Here is a 20,811-nt window from a genome sequence, read left to right as displayed (position 1 = left end):
CCCTCCTTCCATTCAATGACTCCCTAATTCTTTCTAAGATTACTCTGACACTCCTGAAGTAGAAAAGCTTCTTGGAAATGGTAAGGTTTGGGATCTGACTTGTAAGGGCTAAATGTCAAAATTTTGCAGAGAGTAGGATCAAAAGATGCAATGAGCAAAGATCTAATTACAAAACCTAAATGATGAAAGTGGTGTTTAGGGGAGTATTTCAATTTGGCAGCCTGAGGTTGTACATGTTGTGGGTCATTGTAGCAAGGTCTGGGCTGAGCAAGAAGTATTACTTTATGCTTCAAACTTAAAAGTGAATGTATCTAATGAGAAAAAAATGACAGATAGGCAGAGTTCAATGAATATAGTGCCCAAGACATTAGAAGGTCCTTTGGTCAACAACTCAAGACTGGATGTTATTTTTCTATGGGTTTTTATCCTGCAATTCCAGTATCTCCAATGCACTGTGGGTGACTCCACCAAGGCAAAACATGGAACTACTAGATAGAAGCTGGATCATTGGGATGCCTGGGTGGCTCAGTCGGTTAAGTGTCTACCTTCAGCTCAGGTCATGATCCCGGGGTCCTGGGATCGAGTCCCGCATCCCCAAACAGGGAGCCTGCTTCTCCCTCTGCCTCTGCCTCTCTCTCTCTATCTCTCATGAATAAATAAATAAAATCTTTAAAAAAAAAAAAAAAAGAAGCTGGATCATTAGTTGAAGATATAAAGAAAAATAGAAGGAGGATAAAAACTTCAAAAGTAGTCTTCATCACCCTTACACTATTACAATCAGAACAATCAACTTCATCTTCTTCAATGACAGGTATTGCTTTCACATACCTATGGGAAATTGCTTATGTTCCTTTTAATATTGTTTCTACCAAAAGCTAAGAATACTACAAATATGAAGATGTATAAGGGAGGGAACAATTATTTGCCAGAATCCATACCTACCGAATTAAAAACTTTTCAGGCAAAATGAAAATTAAATAACTTTACTTTCAGGGTATCATTTTTTTTAAATGTAATTAAGCCAAATTCCATTTGAAAACTCAGAATGGGGGTGGCATGGAGAACGAAGGACATGTATCCGAGTCTCTATTTGTGCCAGGTTCCAGTACTTATCTGCACATATTGTTATAGTTAAATGATCACATGGTGGTCTATGTGGTCATTTAAAAAAAAAAAAAAGACAGGGCGCCTGGGTGGCTCAGATGGCTAAGCGTCTGCCTTCGGCTCAGGTCATGATCCCGGGGTCCTGGGATCGAGTCCCGCATCGGGCTCTCTGCTCCTTGGGAGCCTGCTTCTCCCTCTGCCTCTCTCTCTCTCTCTCTGTCTCTCATGAATAAATAAATAAAATCTTTAAAAATAAATAAATAAATAAATAAAATTAAAAAAAAGACAAAACAAAAAGGAAGAAATTTATAAGTACAAATTTAGAGACTCACCTGTCACAAAGGAGTTCTTAAGCAATTTTTTCCTTCTCTTTATATTCTGCAAAAACATAATAATTCTATTAAAAATAAACCTTGAATGAATCAAACATGTATAAATAAACCATATTTCCTAAGTCCTCTATACTCCTTAAAGTGATAGGAATGTGGGGTGCCTGGGTGGCTTAGTCGTTAAGCATCTGCCTTCGGCTCAGGTCATGGTCCCAGGGTCCTGGGATCGAGCCCTGCATCGGGCTCCCTGCTCAGAGGAGAGCCTGCTTCTCCCTCTCCCACTCCCCCTGCTTGTGTTCCCTCTCTCTGTGTCTCTCTCTGTCAAATAAATAAATAAAATATTTAAAAAAAAAAGTGATAGGAATGTGTCAGTATCAGAGCACAAAGGATAGACAGATGAATTCACATTCTCTGGAAGACATTTTAGGATTCACAAATTTCACATAGATGAAACAAATTGTTCTAAATTCATGTGTCTTCAGTCACTAGCTAACTTTTTTCCTAATTTTACAGATCATGAAAAGAAAGCTGTAGATATATGATTAAATATGACAGCACACCAAAATGGCACCATCTCCATTGAGGTTTCAGACTTCCTCCTGAATTGTTTTGTCAGGTCCCCCAGCTGGAAGTTCTGGCTGACCCTGCCCCTCAGCATCCTCTTCCTCCTGGCCATGGGAGCCAATAGTATTCTCCTGATCACCATCCGGATGGAGACCTCTCTGCATGAGCCCATATACTACCTGCTCAGCCTCCTCTCTCTGCTGGACATTGTTGTTTGCCTCACCGTCATTCCCAAGGTCCTAGCCATCTTTTGGTTTGACCTCAAGTCCATCAGCTTCTATGCCTGCTTTCTCCAGATGTACATCATGAATTGCTTCCTTTCTATGGAGTCCTGCACATTCATGGTCATGGCCTATGACCACTATGTAGCCATCTGCCACCCACTGAGGTACCCATCCATCATCACTGACCAATTTATAGCCAAGGCTGCTGTTTTTATTTTGGCCAGAAACTGTATTTTAACAGTGCCTATCCCCATTCTATCATCTGTGCCAATATGTCTGTCTCCAGGCTCTCCTGTGATGATGTCACCATCAATCACCTCTACCAGTTTGCTGGAGGCTGGACACTGCTAGGATCTGATCTCATCCTCATCTTCCTCTCCTACAGCCTCATCCTTTGAGCTGTGCTGAGGCTCAAGGCAGACGGTGCTGTGGCCAAGGCCCTGAGCACATGTGGCTCCCACTTCATCCTTATCCTCTTCTTCAGCACCATCCTTCTGGTCTTTGTGCTCACTCTTGTGGTGAAGAAGAAGGTCTCCCCTGATGTGCCAGTCTTGCTCAATGTTCTCCATCATGTCATCTTCTCAGCCCTCAACCCCATTGTTTATGGAGTGCGAACTCAGGAGATAAGCAAGGAATCCAGAGATTACTAAAGAAAGTGTGGTAGTAAGGACAACTGGATCTCTGCATTCCTAATATAGGATGAGTTTTGAGTCAATAATGTGTGAATGGGCTGAAATTCATATCTATGAGTCATAATTCAAACTAGGTAAATTGGATATTGTGTCTTCTTTAATAAAACTTAAGTTTCATTGTAGTTCCCATTTCTCTAACTTCTCCTTTAACAATATCCTTGAGCCCTTCTGCTTTTTCCCATACATACTATCCTATTTTAACAAAATACTGGGGTCCTTGGGGTAGGTTTTAAAGTGAGAAATTAATGGTTTGGAATATATAGCATTAATATATTTCTGGATAGAGTTGTATAATGTGTAATGCATTCTTATTCTTATTTTCATAGAAGGGAGCATATTGGAGACAAAGACATGGGAGTAAAATTTCAGTCCTAAATGATGGAATGTTACTATTGGTCTGTAACTGGGTCTGCAATTGGGTGGTTATTCAAAATGAGCATTGCAAGAGGAGAGGGTTTTTGCATGGATTTCTTGTTCATGCAACAACAAGTAATGAGTTTTATTATACTTAAGAGACTCCTAAATTCTCCTCCCCAATGGGTTTATGCTTTGGACATTTATCTTTTGGATCCAGGCTGTCATAATTTATGGTATGCACACATAGCTCTGCTAACAAGTTAAAGATTGCAAAATTATAATCTAAGATCCAGTAACAATAATTTAAAATTTTGAAAACAATCTCTAAACATTGTTTTCATAGTAACTGGAGAGTTTCTAAGTATACTTTCCATCTAGGAATTTTGTTAGCTATTAAACACAAAAATAGATTGAATATTTTTGCTGTGAGAGCTCAAAGTTTGGTTAGGGGGAATAAAAATATGAGTTCAAGGAATATATTGTTCTCAGTGGGAGAAAAGGAGGAATAAGGCACCTATAGGCAGTAAGGTACCTGGCAACATAAGAAAGCACTAGATAGAGAGTAAAGGTCCGAATTGTAAGTCTTGCACAGCTACCAAAAAAAGGGTGGGTTCTTGGGAACAAATGAGGTGGTCTCGTTGTGTTTCATGTTACTCATTTGCTACCCCTGAAAACAGTGAACAATTTGTTTTAGAAGATCCTTTCTAAATGTAAGATTTTGTGCCTCATAACAACTTAGAAATGTGTTTCCTTGTTTTGACCATGGAAGAAAATCTCTCAATACTCTAATACTAATACTCTCTCCAAAATATGGGTTTTTCAGCCTTAACTGATTCATCTTTGGACTACTTAACATTTCATTCAGCAAACTCTGTCCATTTCTTTGTCTTCTCTATCTCACAGTGAAGAACAATAAATGGGTATTTCATTCCTCTGCTCCTGGATATCACTGTGAACTACTATTTAAAAAATAAACATGTACTCACATAATGAAGAAGTAATAGTTAAAAGCACATAGTCAACATTTTAACTTGGAATAATATATTTCTCAAAAGTAAAAAAAGAATGTTGGGGGACCTGGGTAACTCAATTGGTTAAATGTCTGCCTTCAACTCAGGTCATGGTCCCAGGGTCCTGGGATCAAGCCCCATGTCAGGCTCCACCTTAGCAGGGAGTCTGCTTCTCCCTCTTCCTCTCCCACTGCCCCTCCCCCTGCTCATGCATGCTCTATAAATAAATAAAATCTTTTAAAAAATAAAAATAAAAACATAATGTCCAGATCCAGTTAGGTTCATACCATCGATGCCCTTTTTTTTTGTTACTTCAAAAAGAATTCCCCAAAATCTCATTCTCTCACACATTTCAATATAAGAAAAAATGACTCGGTTTAAAGTGTGCATAATACCAAGAGGAAGGTCTTATAAATATGAAGATATAATATGCTAAGGTAAATTTAAGCTACAATCTCTTAGGGAATATTAAAAGTCTACCAGTTTTAACACTATCATACATTAACATCTACTCATCAAAAGGGACCAAAAACCTTCAGGACTAATCTCTACCATGGTCACATTGTACAACAAACCCAGATCTCCCCGGTTAGCTGTTAGAAAACTTGAACACAGAATGCACAAAAAGGGCTACATCAGGGGATTTAAAGCATATACAACCCAAGACTGAGAAAATTTGACACAAGTCTTGTCTTCCAAGATAGACTGGTAAGATCTTTATATTTAAAACATATATTTTTTGAAAGCTTTGCATTGTTGTGTTTATATGCAACTTTTACACATTTATGGCTCCCATCAAAATAATATTAACACAAAAAAGCGGTATTGACAGGTTCATTTCCTAAACAAGGTGAACAGATTAACGACGGCTTTATCCCCATAATAACTGATACTAATAAGGATCTCCTCTAGAACAGTGCTGTCCAATGTGAGCCACACACTTAATTTTAAATGTTTTAATAGCCACCTTAAAATATAAAAATTTAAATTGATCCTAATGATGTATTTTATTGAATCCAATTTTTCTAAAACTATAATTTCAACACTAATACATATAAGAAAATGTACTAATAACATATTTTACATTCTTTTTGTGTACTAGGTCTTCAAAATCCAGTGTGTTTTTTACATTTACAATATATTTCACTCAGGATGATCACATTTCAGGTACCTAATAGCCACATGTGGCTAATAGGTGCTGTATGGATCAGATCGGCACTAGTTATATGGCTTCAAAGGTAAATGAAAAATGGGTAGAAGAGCAATTGAATTGAGGAAAAATGTATCCTTCTTGGAAAAGAGCTAAAGCCAAATTCTTTCTTCATGGCTGTGATTTTTCTCTTTCTTATGTTCTTCCACATGGAGAAAAGGAAGGCAGTGTTTTAGAGGATGAATAATAATGTCTTTGTCCTAACATGCTACATTACATGAGTGCTTATGTCCTAGACACCAATGTGAGAAGAGTAAAATAAGAGAAGTCTCATTTTTTGGCTTCTTACAACACAGAGCCCTCAAATCCTGCAGTGACAGATTTGAAATAGAGCCATGTATAAACCTTGGAAGTCACAGAACCTAAGGAAAAATGTAAATAGAGACTTTACTCATGATCAGACGGGAATATTAGTGCTAGGGGAAGCAATAGATGTTAGTGTCAAAGGTTTCTCAAAAGGTAGATGATAATAATCATATTTTGTAATTCTTTAAACTATTCTTTTTTTTTTAAGATTTATTTATTTATTTGAGAGAGCGAGAATGAGAGAGAGAGAGTACATGAGAGGGGGGAGGGTTAGAGGGAGAAGCAGCCTCCTTGCTGAGCAGGGATCCCGATGCGGGACTCGGTCCAGGGACTCCAGGATCATGACCTGAGCCAAAGGCAGTCGCTTAACCAACTGAGCCACCCAGGCGCCCCTCTTTAAACTATTCTTAACACTATTTACATGTACATATGAATATTTTTAGTTATTTTGTGCTCTATTATTCTAATAAAATATATTTTACATGAAATACTTAATAGTGAAAGTATTGTAATTATTCAATAAGACATATGAGTAGGAAACAGATCTCTTCAAACCAAATAGCCATACCCAGAAAATGTTAAAGCTCAGATTTTCTTGGGGAGACTTCTCAGTTTACTCACACATTACCCATAATTAGACCCTTCCTTCAGTGTCCAGAAAAGTGAGTGAGACAGATATTTGAGGGCAGACCCAGCTATTACTGGATATTGGGCCAAGAGAACAATGTAGATCACATAGAGAATGGTAACGGCCCTTCAGGCCCACAGTTAACATCATATTATCTGCAAAATATGCATTTACACCTAATATAGACAAATCCTTGTTATGGTGCTAGGGTTGCAGTAGTGAGCAAGATAGGCAAGGTCCATGTTTATAAGTGCAAAGGGTCTGTGCCTGGAAGAAGCAGAGTCCAAGAAACAAGGGGAAATATCAATATGTAGGAAGGACATAGCCAAAGAGAAGCTAAAGTAGAGTTCTAAGAAGGTGGCCACTTGGGGCGCCTGGGTGGCTCAGTCAAGCGTCTGCCTTCGGCTCAGGTCATGATCTCAAAGTCCTGGGATGGAGCCAGGCATCTGGCTCCTCGCTCTGCGGGAGGCCTGCTTCTCCCTCTCCCACTCCCCCTGCTTGTGTTCCCTCTCTCACTGTGTCTATCTCTGTCAAATGAATAAATAAAATCTTTTAAAAAAAAAGAAGGTGGCCACTTAGCAGAAAGTCAGGACACAAATCTAGAATAGCATTTGAAGGTCTAGACAGAATATTGTAATAGGAACTTCAGATTCAGCCAAAGAAGTAATGCAATCCTAATAACTGAAGCTATACAGAACAAACTGGGGCTGAAAAACAGGAGGCCCTTCATCAGAACCAGGCACAATCCAAAGAAAATGTATCACAGTGTAATCTAATAGAAATGATAACTCAATACTAAGACTTCTGCATTCCAAAATATTAATCAAATAATTACATTATTGCTCCAGCATGCCTAGACTAGGTGCCACATGGGTGAAAGCTGAGACAATTCATAGAAATGCAGATTTGGCTGCATACAGTAGAATCCAGGAAAAGAGTAGCAATCTAATTCCAGGACTCAGGACACACTGTCCTTTGTCAGTGAGAGTTTTCAAATTTCTTGTCATTAACAGAGTATTTATTTTTCCTTTTGCATAATTTTAAATCTTGCTTGAATGTTATGAGCTCTATTTTATATATATGAAGATGGGGTTACTTGCAATGCTGTATGATTTTAGCAAATGTTTTAATGCTTATAAAAGAGGTATTGCCTATACATGGGCTTTTATAGTAGATTTGACAGTGCAGGAGAAAAAAAAAAGAACTTAAAGATGTAGAAATGTAAACTATTTAAACTAAAAAAAAATGGAAGGAAATAATGCTGAAAACAATGTAGAGTGACCTGACAACAGATGAGATAATATTAGCCAGCCTAGTATTTGTGTACTTGGTAACTGAAGGCATAGACAGAAACAAAGTAGAGGAGCAAAACATAGTGACAATGTACTAGGGCTTATGAAACACATAGAAATAAAATGTGTGGTAAAAATAGAAGAACAATAAGGAGGGGTGAAATGGAAATAAACTTTTGTGAACTCATATTTTGTATGTGAAGTAGAATAATATTAATAGAAAGTTGAGTGTAATAATAGAAAGATGCATTTTTTTAAACACTATAACTGCCAACAGCAGAAATTTTCTTTAAAAAGCCCATATTTTTAAGAACATATAGTCTCTGTTGCAACTGCTCTGCCATATAGAATAAAAGGAGCCACGAGTGGGCATTAATCACATCAACAAAGCAAATGTATATGGTTAAATCAGTGGCTCATAAAGGGGTAGCAATTGTGGCCTGCAGGACACATTTGGCAAGAGACATTTTTGCTCATTACAATTGTGGAGATAGAGGTGAATTAGGTGCTACAGACAACTAGTAGTAGGGGCCATGAATGCTGTTAAATATACCACAATATATAGGACAGACTTACACACACACACACAAATTCTCTGACCAAACTGTCATTACAAGCTAAGAAACCCTGGTCTAAATAATCCAAATAAAAAGCACAAGCAGACATATGGGATTTGGAAGGAGAAAAAAAAAAAAAAAGCAAGTCTCATCTATAGGCTGTTAACAAGAAATTCACTTTCAATATAAAAGCACAGGCAGGTCATCAACAAACAATGCTGGAATAACTGCACATCCATCTTCAAAAAAACAAATAAATTGACACCCAGACCTTGCACCCTCACAAAAATTAACTCAAAATGGACCATAGTCCTCAACATAAAATGCTAAACTATAAAAGCCTAGAAGGTAACATAGGAGAAAACATGGATGACCTTGGGTATGGTGATGCCTTTTTAGATACAAAGACACAATCTGTAAGAAAGAATTGATAAGCCAGACTTCTCTCCAGTTTGGAGGGGCTGGCAAGAGCCTCAGCTTGCATTCCCCCTCCACCATGATATCCTGAATGGTTAGGGTCCAGGCACCCTAACCAACCTGCTCAGTGAGCTCAAGGCCTTTAGCCATCCCACCAAGGTAGCCCCAAGGCAGTGAACACCAGGGCACAGTGCCAGCCTTCATGCCAAGGTTACATGTGCACAAAAGTACCCTGGAACATTTTAGATGTTCAGATGTCAGAACTTCAGATGGTTTGCTAGGGCATCCCCATGGCAGAGTGCTCTAGAACCTCCTGGCTGATACCTGCTTTGGCTCCAGTCACCTTGCCAGGGCATCCTTACGTGGAGTGCCCTGGGACACCTCCACTCATGCCAGCCTCAGCACCAGCCACCCGACCAGGGCACTCCTGTGCTAAGCACCCTGGGAAATCCCAGCTTGCATCTACTTCAGCTTCAGCTGTCCTACCAGAGTGACTTCAGTGTTGAAAGCCCCAGGACACCCATGTTTGTACCCACTCCACCTTCAGCTGTCCTGCCAGGGCACCCTTTGCACAGAGAAATCAGGCTACACCCGCCCATGTCCACTTCAACTACAACTGTCCTGCCAGGTCATCCAATGCATAGAACACCCAAGGACACCCCAGCCCACACCCCTCCTTGGCCTCAGCCATCCTGCCTAGGGTACCCTCTGAGCAGATAGTCCTGGAAAACTCCAGTTTACATCCATTTCAGCTTTAGCCATTCTGTCAAGGAGCCCTCTCTGCATTCTGCCCAAGGACAACCCCCAGCTCTCACCCACTTTAGCTTCAGATATCCTGCCAGGGCACCCTCTGCACATAGAGTCTAGGGAATGTCCCAGCCTCTACCCATGTCAGCTTCATCTATCCTGCCAGTGAACCTTCTGCACAGAGAGCTTTAGGACCACCCCAATCCATGCCCATTTCATCCCTTTTGTTTCCCTTGCCTCAGGAGATATATCTAGAAAAATGTTGTTACAGACAATGTCACAGAGATTACTGCCTGTGCTCTCTTCTAGGATTTTCATGGTTTCAGGTCTCACATTTAGACCTTTAATACATTTTGAATTTATTTTTGTGTATGGTGAAAGACAGTGATCCAGTTTCATTCTTTTGGATGTAGTTGTCCAGTTTTCCCTAAACCCTTTGTTGAAGAGATTGTCTCTTTCCCACTGGATATTCTTTCCTGCTTTGTCAAAGATTAATTGACCATATAATTATGGATTTATTTCTGGGTTTTCTATTCTGTTCCATCAATCGATGTGTCTATTTTTGGGCCAGTACTATACTGTTTTCATTACTACAGCTTTGTAGTATAACTTGAAGTCTGTAATTGTGCTACCTCCAGCTTCACTTTTCTGATTTCACTCATATGTGGAATTTAAGAAACAAAGAAACAAAACAAACAAACAAAACACAAACGAAGGAAAGAAAAAAGACAGAGAGAGGCAAACCAGGAAAAAGACTCTTAACTATAGAGAACAAACTGATGGTTACCAGAGGGAGAGTGGTTGGGGGCATGGGTAAAACAAGCAATGGAGATTAAGGAATGCACTTGTCATGATGAATATTGGGTGCTGTATGGAATTTTTGGATTTGTACACATGAAACTAATATAACACTGTATGTTAACTATACTGGAATTTAAAATAAAAGTTTTTAAAAATAAAGTTTTTATTTTAATCTATAAATAAATAAATAAATAAATAAATATGAAATATATAGCAATAGAGGCCTACCTCAAGAAACAAGAAAATGCTCAAATAAATAATTTAACCTTACACCTAAAGTAACTGGAAAAAGAACAAAGAAAGTCCAAGGTCAGCAGGAAAAAGGAAATAATAAAGATCAGAACAGAAGTAAATGACACTGAGACTAAAATAACAATAGGAAAACAAGAGCTCATTCTTTGAAAAGATAAATAAAATTAATAAACCTTTAGCCAGACTCATCAAGAAAAAAAGAAAGGACCCAAATAAATAAAATCACAAATGAAAGAGAAGTGACAACTGGCACTACAGAAATACAAGGACTGTAAGAAACTACTATAAAAAATTATATGCCAACAAATTGGACAACCTAGAAGAAATGGATAAATTACTAGAAACATACAATATTCTAAAACTGAATCAAGAAGATATAGTTTTCTGAGTATAGATTCTTTGCCTCTTTGGTTAGATTTATTCCTAGGTATCTTATGGTTTTGGGTGCAATTGTAAATGGGACCAACTCCTTAATTTCTCTTTCTTCTGTCTTCTTGTTGGTGTATAGAAATGCAAATGATTTCTGTGCATTGATTTTATATCCTTCCACTCTACTACAAAGATGTAATCATCAAGACAGTATGGTACTGGCACAAAAACAGACACATAGATCAATGGAACAGAATAGAGAGCCCAGAAATGGACCCTCAACTCTATGGTCAACTCATCTTTGACAAAGCAGGAAAGAATGTCCAGTGGAAAAAAGACAGTCTTTTCAACAAATGGTGTTGGGAAAATTGGACAGCCACATGCAGAAGAATGAAACTGGACCATTTCCTTACACCACACACAAAAATAGACTCCAAATGGTTGAAAGACCTCAATGTGAGACAGGAATCCATCAAAATCCTAGAGGAGAACACAGGCAGCAACCTCTTCGACCTCAGCCGCAGAAACTTCTTCCTAGAAACATCACCAAGGGAAAGGGAAGCAAGGGCAAAAATGAACTACTGGGACTTCACCAAGATAAAAAGCTTTTGCACAGCAAAAGAAACAGTCAACAAAACCAAAAGACAACCGACAGAATGGGAGAAGGTATTTGCAAATGACATATCAGATAAAGGGCTAGTATCCAAAATCTATAAAGAACTTATGAAACTCAACACCCAAAGAACAAATAATCCAATCAGTAAATGGGCAGAAGACATGAACAGACATTTTTCCAAAGAAGACATCCAAATGGCCGACACATGAAAAAGTGCTCAATATCGCACGGCATCAGGGAAATCCAAATCAAAACCTCAATGAGATAACACCTCACACCAGTCAGAATGGCTAAAATTAACAAGTCAGGAAATGACAGATGTTGGCAAGGATGTGGAGAAAGGGGAACCCTCCTACACTGTTGGTGGGAATGCAAGCTGGTGCAGCCACTCTGGAAAACAGTATGGAGGTTCCTCAAAAAGTTGAAAATAGAGCTACCCTATGACCCAGCAATTGCACTACTGGGTATTTACCCCAAAGATACAAAGATAGGGATCCAAAGGGATACGTGCACCCCAATGTTTATAGCAGCAATGTCCACAATAGCCAAACTATGGAAAGAGCCCAGATGTCCATCAAGAGATGAATGGATAAAGAAGATGTGGCATATATATAAATACACACACACACACACACACACACAATGGAATAGTATGCAGTCATCAAAAAAACTGAAATCTTGCCATTTGCAATGACACAGATGGAACTAGAGGGTATTATGCTAAGCAAAATAAGTCAATCAGAGGAAGGCATGTATCATATGATCTCACGGATATGAGGAATTCTTAATCTCAGGAAACAAACTGAGGGTTGCTGGAGTTGTGGGGGTGGGAGGGATGGGGTGGCTGGGTGATAGATATTGGGTAGGATATGTGCTATGGTGAGCACTAATGAAGGGGGGAAATCGGAAGGGGGAGATGAACCATGAGAGACCATGGACTCTGAGAAACAAACTGAGGGTTTTAGAGGGGAGGGGGTTGGGGGGATGGGTTAGCCCGGTGATGGGTATTAAGGAGGGCATGTATTGCATGGAGCACTGGGTGTTATAGGCAAACAATGAATCATGGAACACTACATAAAAAAAATAAAAAATAAAACAATAAATACAGCAGTGAAACTCCAAAAAAAAAAAAAAAAAAGAAGATATAGAAAATCTGAACAGACCAATTACTAGGAACAAAATTGAATTGGTAATCAAAAAACTACCAAAAAATGAAAATCCAGAACGAGATGGACTCACAGGTGAATCCTACTAAACATTTAAAGAAGAGCTAATACCTATTCTCCTCAAACTATTCCAAATTATAGAAGAGGAAGGAAAACGTCATGTATATCCTACAAGGCCAGCATTACCATGATACCAAAACTAGACTACCCATAAACAAAGAAAACTATAGGCCAATATCCCTGATAAACACAGATGCAACAATTCTCCACAAAATATTAGCAAACTAAATCCAACAATACATTAAAAGGATCATTCACCACAGTAAATTGGGATTTATTCTGGGGATGCAAAAATGGTTCAACATTCACAAATCAATTTGGTACACCACATTAACAAAATGAAAGATAAAAATCATATGATCATTTCAATAGATGCAGAAAAAGCATTTGACAAAATTCAACATTTGTTCTTTCATCAAAGTGGGTTTAGAGGGGACACACTTCAACATAATAAAGGCCATATGTGAAAAACCCACAGCTAACATCATACTCAATGGGGAAAAGCTGAGAGCTTTTCTTCTGAGATCAGGAGCAAGAGAAGGGTGTTCATCTTGCCACTCTTATTCAACATAGTACTGGAGGTCTTAATCAGATAAGAAAAGAATTAAAAGCATCTATATTGGTAAGGAAGAAGTTATACTGTCACTATTTGCAGATGACATAATACTATACACAGAAAACCCTAAAGACTCCACCATAAAACTATTAGAAATAATAAATGAATTCAGTAAAGTCACAGAATACAAAATTAATACCCATAAATTGGTAGCATTTCTACACACTAATAACAAAGTAGGAGAAAGAGAAATTTTAAAAACAACACCATTTATAATTGCACCAAAATGAATTAAATACCTAGGAATAAACTTAACCAAGGAAGTGAAAGACATATATTCTGAAAACTATGAAACACGAATGAAAGAAATTGAAGACAACACACACAAATGGGAAGATATTCTATGCTCAGGGATTGGAAGAATTAATATTGTTTAAATGTACATACTACCCAAAGCAGTCTACAGATTCAATGCAATCTCTATTAAAATACCCAGAGTATTTTCTCAGAACTAGAACAAATAATCCTAAAATTTGTATGGAACCACAAAAGACCCCAAAGAGTCAAAACGGTCTTGGTAAAGAAAAACAAAGCTAGAGGTAACACAATTCCAAATTTCAAGATAGACTACAAAGCTGAGTAATCAAAACAGTATGGTATTGGTACAAAAACAGACATATAGATCAATGAGACAAAATAGAGATCCCAGAAATAAACCCATACTTATATGGTCAATTAATATATAACAAAGGAGGCAAGAACATACAATGAGGAAAAGACAGTTTCTTCAATAAATGATGCTGAGAAAACTGGACAGCTACATGCGAAAGAATGAAACCAGACCACTTTCTAACACCATACACAAAATTAAACTCAAAATGGATTAAAGGCCTAAATGTGAGACCTAAAACCATAAAAATTCTAGAAGACAATATAGGCAGTAATTTCTTTGACATTGGCTGTACCAACATGTCACCTTGGGTAAAGGAAACAAAAGCAAAAATAAACTATGGGGACTACATCAAAATAAAAAGTTTCTGCACAGTGAAAGGAACCATCATCAAACCAAAAAGCAACCAAATGAGTGAGAAAATATTTGCAAATGATTCAAAAAGGGGTTAATTTCCAAAATATATAAGGAACTTATACAACTCAATACCAAAAAAACACAAATAATCTGATTAAAAATTAACAGAGGACCTGACTAGATGTTTTTCCAAAGAAGGCATACAGATGGCCAACAGACAAATGAAAAGATGCTCAATATCACTAATCATAAGGGAAATGCAAATCAAAACTAGTGAAAGATCACTTTGCACCTGTCAGAATGGCTCTAATCAAAAAGAGAAAAAATAACAAGTGTTGGTAAAGATGTGGAGAAAAAGGAACCCTCATGCTCTGTTGGTGGGAATGTAAATTGGTAGAGCCACTATTAAAAAGTGTGGACATTCCTCAAAAAATTAAAAATAGAAATATATGATCCAATAGATCCAATAATTCCACTACTGGGTATTTACCCAAAGAAAAATGAAATACTAATTGAAAATGATATATGCATCCTTATGTTTACTGCAGCAATATTTACAACAGCCAAGCTATGCAAGAAGCCCAAATGTCAACTGACAAATGAATGGATAAAGAAGATAGATGATGATAGATAGATAGATAGATAATAGATAGATGATAGATGATGATGATAGATGATAGATAGATAGATGATAGATGATAGATAGATAATAGATAGACAGAATTGACTATTATTCATCCACAAAAAGAAAGAGATCTTGCCATTTGTGGCAACATGAATGGACTCAGAGGATGTTATGCTAAATGAAATAAGTCAGACAGAGATAGACAAATACCATATGATCTCAATTACATGTGAAATCTAAAATAACAAAACAAATGAATAAACAAATAAGAAGCAGAATCACACCTACAAATACAGAGAATAAACTAATGGTTGCCAGAAAGGAGAGGGGTGGGAGGTGGGCAAAATGGGTTAAGGGGAGTGGGAAATACAGGCTTCCAGTTATGGAATGAATAAGTCATGGGAATAAAAGGTGAAGCCCCGGGAATATAGTCAATGGTACTGGAATAGCATTGCATGATAACAGACAGTAGCCACACTTGTGGTGAGCACAGCATAACATATAGAGCTGTTGAATCACTACATTGTATACCTGAAATTAATGTAACATTGTCTGTCAACCATACTTAAAAAAAAAAAAAAAGACAATACAGAGAATAAGAAAATATCTGCAAATTATCTATCTGATAAGGGAATTGTATCCAGAAAATATAAAGAATTTTTCCAACTCAACACAAAAAGACAACCCAATTAATAAATGGGTTTAAATAAATGGGAAAATAACTAACTAAATAAATGGGAAAAATATACATTTTTCCAAAAACAATATACAAATAGCCAATAAACATGAAAAGATGCTCAATATCCTTTATTTTTTTAATTTTATTTTATTATGTTATGTTAGTCACCATACAATACATCATTAGTTTTTGATGTAGTGATCCATGATTGTTTTCTTATAACACCCAGTGTTCCATATCATTAGCCATCAGGAAAATGAAAATCAAAACTATAATGACATACTATTTTATTCTCTCTAGGATTGCTATAATCAAAAAGGCAGATTGATGAGGATGTAAGGAAATGGGAATCCTCATACACTGCTGGTGGGAATATAAAATGGTGCAGTCACTTTGGAATATGGTCAGACAATTTCTCAAAGGTTTTACAGATTTACCATATGACCCAGCAATTCTATTCCTAGATAAACATCCCAAAATAAATAAAAACACATATATAGAGACATATATATATTTGCTCAAAACTGCTATGCAAATGTGCATAGCAACATTATGCATAATAGATAAAAATGGAGTCAACCCAAATGTCCATTAATTGATGAATGAATGGATCAATAAAATGTGGTATATCCAACAGTAGGATATTATTCAGCAATAAAAATAAATGAAGTACTGATATACAATACAACATGGAAGAACCTTGAAAATATTATGCTAAGTGAAAGAAGTAGTGTCAAAAGACCAAATATTTCATGATTCCATTTACATATTATGTCCATAATAAGAAAATCTTTAGAAACAGAGAGTAGATTAGTAGTTGCCTAGGAGCTGGGTGAGATGGGGGGCTTGGGAAAAAGAGAGAATGACTTGTAATGTGTGTGGGGTTTCTTTGGGGGGTGATAAAATGTTCCAAAATTGATAATGATGATTGCACAACTCTGAGTATATTAAAAACCATTGACAACAGATGTTGGCAAGGATGTGGAGAAAGGGGAACCCTCTTATCTTGTTGGTGGGAATGCAAACTGGTGCAGCCATTATGGAAAACAGTATGAAAATTCCTCAAAAATTTAAAAATAGGGGCGCCTGGGTGGCTCAGTCGGTTAAGCGGCTGCCTTCGGCTCAGGTCATGATCCCAGGGTCCTGGGATCGAGTCCCACATCGGGCTCCCTGCTCAGCGGGAAGCCTGCTTCTCCCTCTCCCACTCCCCCTGCTTGTGTTCCCTCTCTCCTGTCTCTCTCTCTGTCAGATAAATAAATAAAATCTTTAAAAAAAAAATTTAAAAATAAAACTACCCTATGACCCAACAATTGCACTACTAGGTATTTATCCAAAGGATACAAACAAAGTGATCCGAAGGGGCACCTGCAACACAATGTTTACAGCAGCAACATCCACAATAGCCAAACTATGGAAAGAGCCCAGATGTCCATTGACTGATGAGTGGGTAAAGATGTGGTGTATATTACACAATGTAATATTACTTAGCCTTCAAAAAGAATGAAATCTTGCCATTTGCAACAATGTGGACAGAACTAGAGGATATTATGCTAAGTGAAATAAGTCAGTCAGAGAAAGATAAATACCATATGATTTCACTCATATGTGGAATTTAAGAAACAAAACAGATGAATGAACATAGGGGAAGGGAAGGAAAAATAAGATGAAAATAGAGAGGGAGGCAAACCATAAGAGACTCTTAACTATAGGAAACAAACTGAGGGATGCTGGAGGAGAGGTGGGTGGGATGTATGGGGTAATTGGGTGATGGGCATTAAGGAGGGCACTAGATATAATGAACACTGGGTGTTATATGTAACTGATGAATCATTAAATTCTACCTCTGAAATTAATAATAGAGTATAAGTTAACTAAATTGAATTTAAATTAAAAAATTTAAAAAAAAACAAAAAGGGGCGCCTGGGTGGCTCAGTCGTTAAGCGTCTGCCTTCGACTCAGGTCATGGTCCCAGGGTCCTGGGATCGAGCCCCACATCGGGCTCCCTGCTTGGCGGGAAGCCTGCTTCTCCCTCTCCCACTCCCCCTGCTTGTGTTCCCTCTCTCGCTGTGTCTCTCTCTGTCAAATAAATAAATAAAATCTTTAAAAAAAAAAATAAAAAAATAAAAAAATAAAAAAATAAAAAAAAACAAAAACATTGAATTGTACACTTAAAAATAGAGAAATGGAAAAATGCAAATTTCCAATATTTGGAATGAAAAAAAGGACATCACTACAGGAAATACAAACTTTAAAAAGATAATAAAAGAAAACTGTGAACTTCCTACCAATAAATTTGACAACTATTTGACAACTATACAAAATAGACAAATTATTGAGTGGCACAAATTATCAAAACTGATTATGATGATTAGTTTTATTTTTCAACTTGACTGTGTCATGAAATGCCTAGATATTTTGTCACATATTATTCTGGGTGTTCCTGTAAGAGTGTTTTTCAATGAGATTAACATTTAAATCAGTGGAATTTGAGTAAAACAGATTGTTCTTCTACTTAACAAAAGATATCATGTTCAAAAATAGACAAATTTGTGAGAGATTAGGAGAGGATTTCAGCAAAATCTAAAACTAGAATTAAATGTTCTAAAATTTAAATTTTTAATAAAAAATTCTGTGTCATCAAGAAAAAAGAAGAGCAAGAATGAGTAAAAAGTATAAATAGATAATTCAGAAAAAGGAAAACCAGAATGACTAAAAAGTTAATTTAAAAAACACTAAGAAATGGGGCACCTGGGTGACTCAGTCGTTAAGTGTCTGCCATTGGCTCAGATCATGATCCCAGGGTCCTGGGATCAAGCCCCACATCAGGCTCCCTGCTCATTGGGAAGCCTGCTTCTCCGTCCCTCACTGCCCCTGCTTGTGTTCCCTCTCTCGCTGTGTCTTTGTCAAATAAATAAAATCTTAAAAAAAAAAAAAAACTAAGAAAAATAATAAATAAAAAAATAAAAAACACTAAGCAATCAGAAAAATTAAATCAAAATAATGACTACCTTCAACCATCATATCTGTAAAGAAGAAATTAGATAATATCTAATACTGCTATGGATATAAGAAATCAAGACACTTAATCTAATTATGGTAGGATTGCATAAGTATCCTAGAGGGAAATCTGGTATAGTTAGAGAAAAATATGTTTGAACCCCCTGATTCAGTAATCCTACTCTTAGGTATATACCATAGGGAAACTTTCACACGTCCATTAAGAAAATGGTAAATGACAATATTCCTCCTAATGTATTAGTAGCAAGGCCCCAACCTAAATGTTGCCTATAATAGGGCACCTGGGTGGCTCAGTCAGTTAAGTGTCTGCCTTCAGCTCAGGTCATGATCTCAGGGTCCTGGGATCGAGCCCCGCATTGGGCTCCCTGCTCAGCGGGGAGCCTGCTTCTCCCTCTCCCTCTCTCTCTGTGTGCGCTCTCTCTCTCTCAAATAAATAAATAAAAATCTTTAAAAATAAGTAAATAAATAAAATATTGCCTTATGAGATTGCTATTCTTGATTTCCATCTCCCTCTAAAGGGACTAGGGATGGACAGGTTCCCCCAGGGCAGGGTCCCACAGGCCACTGAGACTATTAGAGTCTTAGCTTTACTGGTCAGAGCTCCAACATCAGTGGAGCCAGAATCCATGCTATTGCATCCTCTGAAAGTGAGCCTGTGAAGGAAAGCCTGGAGAGGCACCTGCACTGCACAGACATCAAGATTTGCCAGAGGCCAGGGCCCTATCTCTTCAATCCAGATGTGTATCACTGTCCTTTCCTGAGTCAAGGGTGCTTGAGTGGTCTAAACAGAGGTAATAGAGATTGTGGCCTGTGTGACAAAAGGACCCTTCTTAACTGCCATCTGGGGCTTCATGTACCACGGATATACTTAAGCTGGAGCTCGTCCATGGAATATTAACCAATGTCTTGGGATAGCTGAAACATAGGACCCAGTCAAATGAATTCATGTTTTTGGTCTGACGTCTGTAAATCTAGAAGCCATACAAGAGGAAATCTGTGTATATATACTTGATTCATTAGGGGAAGAAATAAACTCACTCTATGTCATGACAAAGGTCAGAAAACAAAGATGTGTATAAGAGCGAGGAGAGGGAGAATAATTTATCCTAGTTCAAGATAAAGAATTTGTAAAAGCTGGAATCCTAATACTAGAAAAAGCTGCCAGAAAAAAAAAAAAATTTCCTTTCTGTCCCTGGATCCAGTCCATAATTTGAAGGACAGACTGGTGGAAATATTTCACAAGTTTATCCAAATAGCTTGAGACTAGGGGACCTTTTCATCCCCTTCAAATTTCAAAGTCTGTGTTCCCAGGTTACCATAACACAGTTCCATCCTGGAGCCTCAGGAAAGGGCTTAAGTTAATTCCCTGCATTGGTCTTCAACTTCACATGGCTTCCTCAGCCTGTCCCTCATGGGGGCAAGACATAATTAATTAGTTTTGGGGCCTCAGTCCAACTTGCCATAGATGGTCTCTGATTGCAGAGGAAGACTGAAAAAGGAAACAAAAAATATATATGTATATCCAAGTACTTTACCCTAGAGTTGATACTCATTGCTTGTTGAATAAGTCATTGATTGAAGAAGAGACAGGATGGAAAAAGAAAAAAGAAAAACAAGGAAAAAGAAAGAAAGAATAGAAAATAAGATGGAAAATTCTTCCTTTGTGCTCTGCAGAATGTCTATCCTAGTGCTGGAAATAATCTTCCCAAGACTACTCAGAAAATTAAAAAAAAAAAAATTCTGTTTCTCTGAGGTTTCCTTATGGATCCTCTTTTCCTGCAGCAGGGGTGCTTCCATGTAGCTGGATCCTCTAGAAATCAGGCAGGGATCCTTCATCCAGCTTAACTAAAGTGAGATTTGAAGCTGTGCTAAGAATGAAAGTCCTATAATGTTACTGTCTCAGGTGTGAGCAGAGGAGAAGCTGGAATAAAAATGAAGTGCAAAAGACAAGCCCTGATAGAAGGAAGTAGTGTCAGAATTTTTTTTTTTAAAGATTTTATTTATTTATTTGAGACAGAGAGAATGAGAGACAGAGAGCACATGAGAGGAGGGAGGGTCAGAGGCAGAAGCAGGCTCCCTGCCGAGCAGAGAGCCCGATGCGGGACTCGATCCTGGGACTCCAGGATCATGACCTGAGCCGAAGGCAGTCGCTTAACCAACTGAGCCACCCAGGCGCCCCAATTTATTATTATTTTTAAAGATTTT

At 37.7% G+C, this 20,811-nt stretch overlaps 1 pseudogene; it reads left to right on the top strand.

Annotated features, from left to right (window-relative positions):
• The first annotated feature begins 1,056 nt into the window (after nt 1–1,056).
• LOC110576501 lies at nt 1,057–2,885 on the top strand (annotated as a pseudogene).
• Nucleotides 2,886–20,811: the final 17,926 nt, after the last annotated feature.

This window comes from Neomonachus schauinslandi, chromosome 11, assembly GCF_002201575.2.
Source record: "Neomonachus schauinslandi chromosome 11, ASM220157v2, whole genome shotgun sequence".
Taxonomy (NCBI): Eukaryota; Metazoa; Chordata; class Mammalia; order Carnivora; family Phocidae; genus Neomonachus; species Neomonachus schauinslandi.
This window is presented reverse-complemented; position numbering and strand designations above follow the sequence as displayed.